The 10,168-nt window shown below is 58.6% G+C and overlaps 1 long non-coding RNA gene across 1 annotated transcript; it reads right to left on the minus strand.

The window, feature by feature from the left end:
• Positions 1 to 6,945: 6,945 nt before the first annotated feature.
• On the minus strand, positions 6,946 to 9,624 carry LOC109256908 (uncharacterized). The gene is made up of 3 exons (XR_002075827.2): positions 9,529 to 9,624; positions 9,275 to 9,399; positions 6,946 to 7,125 (listed from the first exon to the last, which is right to left on the minus strand). It is a non-coding gene; the product is annotated as an uncharacterized LOC109256908 (long non-coding RNA).
• Positions 9,625 to 10,168: the final 544 nt, after the last annotated feature.

The following is a 10,168-nucleotide window of genomic DNA, read 5'->3' on the forward strand; positions in this document are numbered from 1 at the left end:
TCGCAGAGGGCGGCCACACCAGCAGCACGCACCGAGTCTCGGTCTGTCGAGCGAGTTGTAAGAGGGTCTCTAACTTCGAGGTGAGCGCTGGCTGACTCAGCAGAAACGTGTCCCCTGGGCCTCACACCGTCCGTGGTCTCACGGGTGCTCAGAGTGGAGCGGTTTGGACAAACGATTTGTGTCAGTTAGGCATTCGTATCAACCTTCTCAAAAAACGCCAGTCTGGTAAGTTAACCTTTTGATTTAACGTGCACCTTAATTTTTTAAAGCTCATCATGGCCCAAAGGGCTTATCACAAGCATAGAGCTGCTTGCCAAACCGTGAAATCAAGGGGGGCAGACTTACGCCATCAAATGCACGATGAACCCATTGTGGTGGGGGTCTGACCATTCCCTACAGGGACGTGCCAGCGCCGTGCCTCCTTCCCGAACCCCAGTCCCGGCACCCAACCTATCACTTCTGGCAGCTTCCCACTGGCCTTGCCCCCTGGGGGTCCTGGAGCTCTCTGCGTCCTTCTGTTCCTGCTCAGGCCGCACATCGGGCACGGGAACAGGGACACGGGATGCTTCTCCTACCCACCCCCCCCCCCCCCCCCGCCAAAGCTAGAAGGGGTTACCTGCCCCGAGCCAAACTGGGCATCAGTGCATTTCCTGTTGTCCCTGAAGACGTTTGAGGACAGAAGGCAGGGAAATGGTTCACGGCGGGTCCTCTTGACTGAACCCTGTGTTAAAGCCAGAGCTCTGCTCACTGCCTGCCTCTCTCTCCGCCTCTCCCTTGGCGGATGAAGTTCCTTCCTGCGGTCCCTCTGTCCTTGTCCTCCTGACCTGGCCCGACTGCCCCTTTGTTTTATGGCTACCAAAGATGCCCCAGGTCCGACCAGTACCGTTCTTGCTCCAGCCCTAAAGTTGGCGTCTCTCCAGAGGTTCAGAGTAGGGTGTGGAGGGTGAGGTCCCCCGTCAGGGCATAACCCCCTTGCTCTGATGGCCAGGAGAGGCGAATTCACGTACGTGAGGTCTCACGCTGGCTCGTGGCGAGCCTGGTCTCCCGACCCCATTTATTCAGTGTCCTTTTCCCTCCCCAGGTGGCCCCTGTGGCTTCCACGTGGCCAGCGGTGGCGGCCCCCGGCAGCCCGGTGCCTGTGAGGTGATGTCCGTAGGCTCGTGCTTCGGAGGGGACCAGCCAGGGCCTCGGGGACACACACAGCCCCAATGGCCACACCCCCTCCTTGAATAGGAAGGGAAACACAGCCAGAAACTGGGATTGTCCGCTTTTGCCCTGTAAGCTTGTGAATGACTGGTGTGTGCACATGTGTGCGTGACTGTGTGTGGGCATAGTGCCCGTGTGGGATGGTGTGATGGTGGTACAGTGCGCGTGTCAGGGGAGATGGGCGTCTGGGACCTGCCCCCAGCACCCCCCGTGCCCAGCTGCTCCCGTAGGAAAGCTCTGCGGGTGTCACGGCCAGCGGCAAACCCCAAATCCTAGCTCTGTTCTCTGGCTTTTAACCCCTTCCTGCCCTGGGCAAGTCTTTTAACCTGCCCGTGCCTCAGTTTCCTCAGCGCTAAGGGCCAATTAAATCCCTCCCTGCCCCTCTCCGGAACTCCGAAGGATTTGGCACAAGAAGGATGCTCTATAAATCCAAGCTGTCATTACAATAAAACCCTGGGCTCCACAGCGGGGGCCTGATTACAAGCCCATCAGAATGTTGAGAACGGGCCTCCGGACTGACAGAGGCGGTTCTGGGCCTTGGGGAGACTGTCAGCCGCCCCCTGTGGGATCGGCTTCCCTCTTACCTGGGCCGGCTGGCCTGGCGTGCCTTTGAGGCTGGACGCGGAGTCCCTTCTGGTCTTGCTGTTGTCTCACGGGGTGCCCAGGGGTCTCTTTGCTCCCGATTCCAGGCCCGGGTGCCTCACAGACGGGGCCTGCCTTCCCGCTGCCTCCCCAGTCTGGGGTGGGGGGTGATAGGATGTCTTCCGACGCCTCGAGAAAAGATGGCCTTGGGGAGGAGGTAGGGAGAATATTCCATCAGCTGCGTGGGGTCAGAGTTCTGCTCTGTGTTGCTGACCAGTGTCCGTGAGACATGAAATCCAGCTGAGGGTGTCCCCGTAGAGGTGGCTCTGCATTTGACAAATACCTTCCAACAGGCCTTCTACCTGGGGTAAATGTGGTTCTTCTCCTAAAAAGAGAAAAAGTCTCCAAAGGAACTGGACCTTCTAAGAATGACCGGCTTTCTTTTGTTTGTTTATTTATTTTTTGGTCAAATGTCAGTTTTTAGAAAATATAATTCCAGGGGCGCCTGGGTGGCTCGGTCGGTTGAGCCTCCGACTTCGGCTCAGGTCATGATCTGGCGGTTTGTGAGTTCGAGCCCCGTCTCGGGCTCTGCGCTGACAGCTCGGAGCCTAGAGCCTGCTTCAGATTCTGTGTCTCCTCCCTCTGCTCTTCTCCCACTCACGCTCTGTCTTTCTCTCTCTCTCTCTCTCAAAAATGAATAAATGTGAAAAAAAAAATTAAAAAGGGGCACCCGGGTGGCTCAGTTGGTCAAGCAACGGACTCTTGATTTCGGCTCAGGTCATGATCTCACAGTTTGTGAGTTCAAGCCCTACATTGTCAGTGCAGAGCCTGCTTTGGATTCTCTCTCTCCCTCCCTCTCTCTATCCCTCCTCTGCTCGCTTGCTCTCTCTCTCCCAAAATAAATAAATAAACTTAAAGAAAAAAAAAATACAACTCCAGAAAAAAGTAGCAGATACAAGGGAAGTGGGTACAGTACCCAGATCTCTTTAAATCAAGGGCAGAGAGGGTCAGAATAAAATGGGCTACAAGCAAAAGCCAGTAACGCATCTGTGGTCCTTTCATCTGGAGAAGCTGCGCCCTTGCTCCCCACCTCCCCCAGCCCCTCCCCACAGTGGCTGAAACGGACACAGAGGCTCTCCCCGTGGACTGCAGGCCTGGAGGGCTTCCTGGAGGAAGTGGGGGAAGTCTTCCCTTGAAGGACGTGTCGCGCTGTGCTGGGGGACTGTTATGGGATGAAGGGTGTCCTCCTGCCCCAAATCTCCATCCCTCAGAATGTGACTATATTTGGGTGTAGGGTCTTTAAAGGGGGTAATTAAGTTAAAATGATGTCACTGGGTTGACCTTGATCCAATCTGACTGGTGTCTTTATCAAAGAAGGACACAGACGCGCACAGGGACGACCGCGTGAGCGCACGGGGAGCAGGGGGCCGGCCGCGAGCCGTGGAGAGGGGCTCGGGAGGAACCAGGCCTTGCCCACCCCTTGATCGCGGGCTTACAGCCTCGAGCAATGCGGAAAATAAACTTCTGTTGGCACAGCCGCCCAGCCCGTGGTACTTTGTTGAGAGCTGAGCTGCCTTCTGGAGGGGATTTGGGACCCTTGTCGGAAGGACCTGCCTGGGCGTCCGGAAGGTGTCCCGCAGATGTGGCCGGAGGGCAGGGGAGGGAGAGACGTCCCTCCAGAAACCTGGGAAGGTTTCTCTCACAGAACCTCCACGCCCTTCCATCTGAGTGACAGTGACTGAGGAGTGACAGCACGGCCTCACAGAGTCTGCAGGGGCCCCGGCACCACTACTCACGTGTGGTTTTTATGGCTCCCAAGTGGGACCTCCTTTTTCCACAAAGAGGCCCAGAGCGCCCAGGGAGGGGGGGGGGCAGGTGCGGCAGGTTGTCCCCCGGGAAGAGGGGTGTCCCGCCTGTTCCCCTCGCCGTGTCGGGGCCCTCACCGCTGTGCTGGGTGGGCGGTGGGTGGTCCCGCGGAGCTCAGTGCTCCCCGGGCCCCGGCCACCCGTCTCCGCATTTGCTGCTGAACACAGGGAATGTTCCAGTCGGGCCGCCGAGAGCACCTGTCTGAAAGCCCCCGAAGCCAGAGCTGGTGCCCAGCAAATTCTCAGCGGCTGCAGGTGGGGGCTGGGGGAGGGGCGTGTGCAGCTCAGAGTCCCGGATCCCCACACCTTCCTTGTGAGGTAAGTGTTACTGCACCCGGTTTCCAGGTCCGACAAGACGAGACAGGCTGGAAGATCTCATAAACCAGACCTGCCTGGGGCAAGCCGGTGGGGGGCGGGGGTGGAGTCTGGGGGACAGCCGGTGGGGTGACAGGAGCTCAGAGCCCCCGCCCCAGCAAGCTTCCCCCTCCCTTCACCCCATGCCCCAAAGACCCCCTGTGTGGCTGGGAGCCGGGGGGCTGTTCTGGGGGCCGGTGGGGTGCCGTAGGCACCCCTGGTCAGGGGCGATGGGGTTTGAAGACACGTGAAATGGGATAGACTCTGGGGTCTTTGAGGGGGGCCTGGGGGGGCCCTCAGGCGCCGCCAGAGTTTAGGGGACAGATGTAGTCACACCTTGCCTGGGGCATTTTCTTTTGAAGAAGAACGTGACATCTTTGAAGATACCTCGGCCTCCCCTGGAGAACATCTTCTGAAGCCAGATGTCGCCGCCCCAAGATGGAGCCGCTTTGGGGCACCCGGCATCCTGGCCCGAGTATGGGTCCGCCCCTGCCCTGGCTTTGGGTGACAAGGTCTCTTCCTACCTGTCTGACCCCCTCCTCCCCGTTATCCTGGACACCGTCATGCAGGGAGCTAACCCCAGTGGACCCCTCTCGGGACAAGAATCGGGCTAGGAGTCAAGGGTTCTGGGTTCGAGTCTAAATCCCGGCCCCGAACCGCCGCTTTCCCATTCCGGGCCTTGGGTTCCCTGTGGGGACACGGGGGAGGGTCCTGAAGGGTCTCAGGAGTTCCACTCGCCCTGTCTTCTTCTCAAACAGGGGGATTCCAACCCACTTCTAATTTTCTTAGGGCCCCCTCACCATGCTCCCCAACAGCCACGCTTCGGGGTGCGGGATAACCTCGGTGTTTCTCACACCCCTGACTTTTGATAAGGCCTATTGACCTCACCTCTCTTCATTTTAGAAAAAAAATTTCAGGAGTAAAAAAGTAAATCCTGTTTTTACTAACCTTTAAATGAATTTTCGAACGGTCTCATTTAGAACGCAAGCAGTGAGCCTCCGTGGCGTTGGCCGAGCCCTCGGATGTTTTCACATCATGTCACATGTGCCCCTTCCCGCTCGAGACACCGTGGAGGTGCCTAGCCATGTGGAAACAGCGGTGTCATTGCACCCAGCAGCCTGATCTTACCATCAAAGGTGTCCAGAAAGAAGCGGGTGCGATGCTCTCTCACTGGGTTTGTTCATCTTCGCGGACCTGTGCTTTGACATCGGTGGGTTCCATGGGAATCCTGTGTGTGTGATCTCAGCACATTAATCTGAGGGACATCCGCGAGATGTGATGTGAGATGCCCCACTAATACCAACCCCATCTCAGCCCTCTTCTCCCGGAGGTGGCCCTCCCCGCTCCGGGCTGGCCTGTCCCACCGGCTGCAGGCGACACGCTCGTGTGCCTGGGCCCAGCTCTAGCCACACAGTTCCACAGAGCACTGCCCTTAACAGAAAACCTGGAAATCCAGGCCCTCAGCGGGCTGCCCCACCCCACCCTCGCCCTCACCCCTGATCTAGCTGGGGACCTGTCCCCAAGCAAAGCATGTTTCATATAGAAGGTGTCCACTGTGTGCTTAGCGATCAACAGTCAGAGTGAGCGTGGGGGCCCAGCTGTGCCTGGGAGGGGCTGGAAGGCGGGGCCTATTCCCTATTCCACAGGGAACCCCTTGGTGCCCTCTTTCCCCTTCTAGAATGGGAGGCCCAGCCCTGTTCTCTTGGCTCACAGGTAGTTGCGGGGGTGAGGTCATCCTTGGAGCTCCCCAAGGAGATGATGGAGAAGGCGCTATTATAACCTTATCAGATCCTCTCTGTTGAGGCGCTGGAGGGAATCCACCAAGCCCCACCCACACCGAAGTCTCACCTCCCAACAGCCTGCGGTGGGGCGGGTGGTGGGGGAGATCAGTGGAGAGGCAGCTAGGAGCATTCGTCCCCCTCTAACTCCCAGAACCAGCCCCAGCAGTGAGGGATGCCCTCCGGGTCCCCTGGGGAGGCGGCTTCCTGTCAAAGGTCTGCCAAGGTCAGGGGTGTCCGAGGTGAGCACAGGTGTCCCCAGCGTGTCCGCCTTGGGAGGGGGGAGCCTGGACCACAGGGAGGGAGAGCAGAGCTTTGGGGTGTATAGATCTCCCCCACCGCTGTGGGGCGGCCGGTTCCTTGGCCTTGCTGAACCTGCACACGTAAACTGGGCTTACCCCAGTTACCGTCCACTGGGGGTACAAATGCAATGAACGTGGGAAGCCCCCAGCCCAACGTGTCTGGCCCAGGGTGGCTGTCAGCGTGGAGACAGTTCCCTCCGCCTTAAAGGAAGGGTGGCGAGGACTGGCCAGCCGTCTCAGGCCTCCTGGGTGGTGCTGCCCCGGGGACACACAGGACCCCAGCTCAAGCTGGTGTTTTCATCACTGGCCAGCAGGGTCCACGTAGGCCACTGGGGCCCGCTGGGACTCAGGACAATCAGTCCTCTGCCCTGTGGGAATGACCCTGCCTGGAAACTGGTCCCTGAGATCATTAGCAATGTTTGTAAACACAAGACACCTCCTTGCCTTGCGGGGGAGCTGGGGGGGGGGGGTGGCTACCGTGACTGTCTGAGGGGGCTCCCTTACCCCAGAGGGAGTTGGGTTGGGGCCCTACTCGTGGACAAGGGCAGGCTTGCTGCTGCGATGACCTCCCTCTCACGCCAGGTGCCTGCATCCAGATTCCAAACCAGTCCCTTTAATTCCATAACCCGGGGGCCGGCCGCGCCCATTTTATGCATAAAGTTTTATTGGAACACAGCCACACCCATCCGTTTCTTCATGGTCCGCAACTACTTTCTCACAACAAGAAAGAAGTTCGGGGTGGCTCCAGTTCCGGGGGTGGGAGGGGGGAAAGCTGGTGGCTAGTCTGGGGGCAGGGGGCCCCTTGACCCGGGCGGATGTAAGCGTTCTGAGCCACATGGAAGGTCGGCCTTGAAAATCTCTCGTCCGGGCAATTTATTTTGCAGCCAAACTCACGGGGCCCCGGGGCCTGAACCCAGACCCTTTCCCTTTGATGAAGTACGTTCACGTCTGGACTGTTCGTGGAGGGACCCCAGGACCCCTTCCTGGAGGCCAGTCCGAGCTTGTCACCGCCCCTCTGATGGAACCCTCCGGAAATAACTGTGGGATGAGGATAGGGAAAAGGACTAAATGAAATCATATAGACTCTTGCCCACTCAAGACAGTCACTCACTCGGTCATTTTGTTGACATTGAGAGTGTTCCTTCTGTGCTTCCAGATTTTCCTCCTCCTCCTGCTGCGGCTAGTTCCTCCTCTGCGGCCGTGAGCCCCCCTCGAAGGCCGGGCCACTGAACCGAGAGAGTGAATTCACCGGCCCTGTGACAGAGCCGACCCAAGCCGACACGGTGGGACCACAGCTCCGTCAGCCTGCAAACAAGGTCAGGGGCGGCGCGGGGCTGAAACTTGCTACAAACACCCGACCCTGGAGGCATCATGCAGCAGACAGGGCAGCCTCATGGGGACAGGGGTCTTGTGTGGGAGCCCGGGACCCGCGTGTTAGGAGCTCTGGCACCCCCGTTATAGGGCAAAGCATAAGCCCAGGCTGGTGGGTTTCATTGGAGCTGCCACCACCCCCTCTGTGTGGGTTTATGGCTTGGGGCTGATGTGCCTGAAGGAGAGGACGGTGCTGAGACACCCCAGCCCACTTCCCCAGGGCACTTTTTAACAACTCTGGTAAAATGTATCTAAATATGGGGGCACTTGGGTGGCTCAGTCGGTTAAGCGTCCGACCTCGGCTCAGGTCGTGATCTCATGGTTCGTGGGTTCGAGCCCCGCATCGGGCTCTGTGCTGACAGCTCAGAGCCTGGAGCTTGCTTCGGATTCTGTGTCTGTCTCGCTCCCTCTGTCTCTCAAAAATAAAGTAAACGTTAAAAAAAATTTTTTTTTTTTAAATACACTTCAATAAAAGTTTCCATCTGAATGTTTTTGTCCCCCGTAATTCATGGGTCGAAATCCTAACCCCCAATGTGAGGGTGTCAGGACTCGGGGCCTTGGGAGGTGACGGCGTCATGAGGGTGGAACCCCCACGAATGGGGTTGGTGTTCTTAGAGGAGACCCCCTCCCCCCCAGAGCATCCCCGCTCTTTCCCCCCGCACCTGAGGACACAGGGAGCACTGGGCCTTCACCAAACACCAAATTAACCGGCGGTCTTTGCCCTGCCCCAGGGGGCAGTTCAGCAACGCCCAGGGTATTCACATTGCTGTGTGTCCTCCTCCAGAACTTCCTGAAAAACCGAAGCTCTGTGCCCTTTAGACAACGGCTCCCCCCACCCCCCAGGCCCTGGTGTCCGCCCCGGGGAACTTGCACTGACGTCAGTTTTTCTCCAGGATAAAGATGGAGAACTTGGGCTGCGTGTCCAATGTCAGGGTCTGCAAGGCTGGGCTGCCTCCGGAGACTCCTTTCTGAAGGCCTCCTGGCCTCCTGGGGGTCTGCAGGGTGGAGGCAGAGGACCCGTAGAGGTGGGAATCCCGCTGTGGGACTTTGGGTTTTAAGTCAAAGGGTGGTACAATGATCCCCGTCAGGCCCCTACCCTTCCCTGGGCTACTGCAGCCTGGGGGTCGGCCCCTCCCACTCGCCTAAAGGCCAAGTCCACGTGGCGCCCCCTCCCCTCGCTTCTTGCTCCTCCCCCTCCTCCCCTGCAGAGCCCCTGTGAGGGGAGGGGGAGGAAAGTTCACGAACACAGAAAAATCTCTCAAGTCTTGCTTGGAAACCAAGCCACATTTCTTAGGCATCCAGGCCACTCTGGAGAGGTGGGGACACAGAAGGTCAGGGGACAGGCCTGGAGGGCCTTTAGCCACAGAACGGTCAGGTAAGTGCTTCTCCCTCTGACAATCTTGCATCAGATTAGATTCCTTCCTCCCTTCTTCCCTCCCTCCCTTTCTCCCTCCCTTCTCTTTCTGATTTCCTTCCCTCCTTCCTTCCCTCCCTTCCTCCCATTTTGTGGGGGGCTGTACTAACTGCTTTTACATACGTCCCTCTCCCAATTCCGGAAACTGCCTTTTAAAAAGTTCCCATTATGATTGCCCATGACAGAGAAGGGGTTTGGGAGAGCTGAAATCCCCGCCTGTGGCCGTGTGTTACTGGTGTTGGTGGATTCGAACCACTGCACTCTACCCCCCACTTCTAGCGACCTGGCCGGGGCGCCTGCTTGCACCGGGGCTGGCCCCTCGGAGGTGGAGCTGGCCCAGAGACCGGAGTCCTTGGGGACAGAGCTCCACAAGACGCTGACCCAGCGCGGGGACAGGCTTACCCCCATGCCACATGCCACGTAATGTTCCTCTTGTTGGATTCCACGGCTCTGGCCACCACTCCAGGCCCTTATCAGGCTTCCGAGAAGGAGATACTTCAGGTCCCTCTTCGTGCTTTGTTTTTCTCCTTGGAAGGAGAGAGAGTCTAAGAGATGCCCCTTTACCTGCACACTGGGGCTCTGGTGGGGGGATTTGTTGGGACTCACGTGACTCAGGGAGAGTAGTAGGTTGCCCCCCAACTCCCCCCACGACTCACCAGCGGCAGCTGGGCAAGGTGAGAGCCGGCACATTCTGGCACATTCTGGCACATTCTGCCCCTGTACACACCCGTGACCCAGCTCCCCGCCCGTGGGCCGGCACTCCTCCTTATGTTACTCTTCCGAGAACACAGAGCATCCTGCCAAGGGGAACCCCAACCCCCCGGCTGAGGCCCTGGCTGGTGGCTGAGAGGCGCCAACCTGCCGGAGTGCCCGCTGTGCCTGCCTCTGCCTCCGGCTCCTGGCCACGGCTGCCTGGCTCCGGGGCGCGTCCCATTCTCCGCAGGAGGCTCTGCCGGCCTGTCCACCGGCAAGGGGCAAAATTCCGCGCTGACAGCAGGGAGCCCTATGCAGGGCTCGAACCCACCATCCGTGAGATCATGACCTGAGCCGAAGTCGAACGCTTACCCGGCTGAGCCGCCCAGGCGCCCTTAACTTTCGGCTTTTTTTTAAGTTGCAGACCAAACCAAAAAAAGCCACAAGGTCCGAAAAGAGCTTCGGTGGTGACTGCTGATTGATCAGGTTTAGAAGCAACCAACTCACGCCCCTGGGGTCTGGCCGTGGTCAAGGGGAGGCCAACAGGCTGTCGGGTAGGAGGACAGGGTGAGGGCTTTCGGCTGAGTTTGCAGACCGGGGTCC

The sequence above is a fragment of the Panthera pardus genome, unplaced genomic scaffold (genome assembly GCF_024362965.1).
Source record: "Panthera pardus isolate Hobbes unplaced genomic scaffold, ASM2436296v1 HiC_scaffold_16, whole genome shotgun sequence".
NCBI lineage: Eukaryota > Metazoa > Chordata > Mammalia > Carnivora > Felidae > Panthera > Panthera pardus.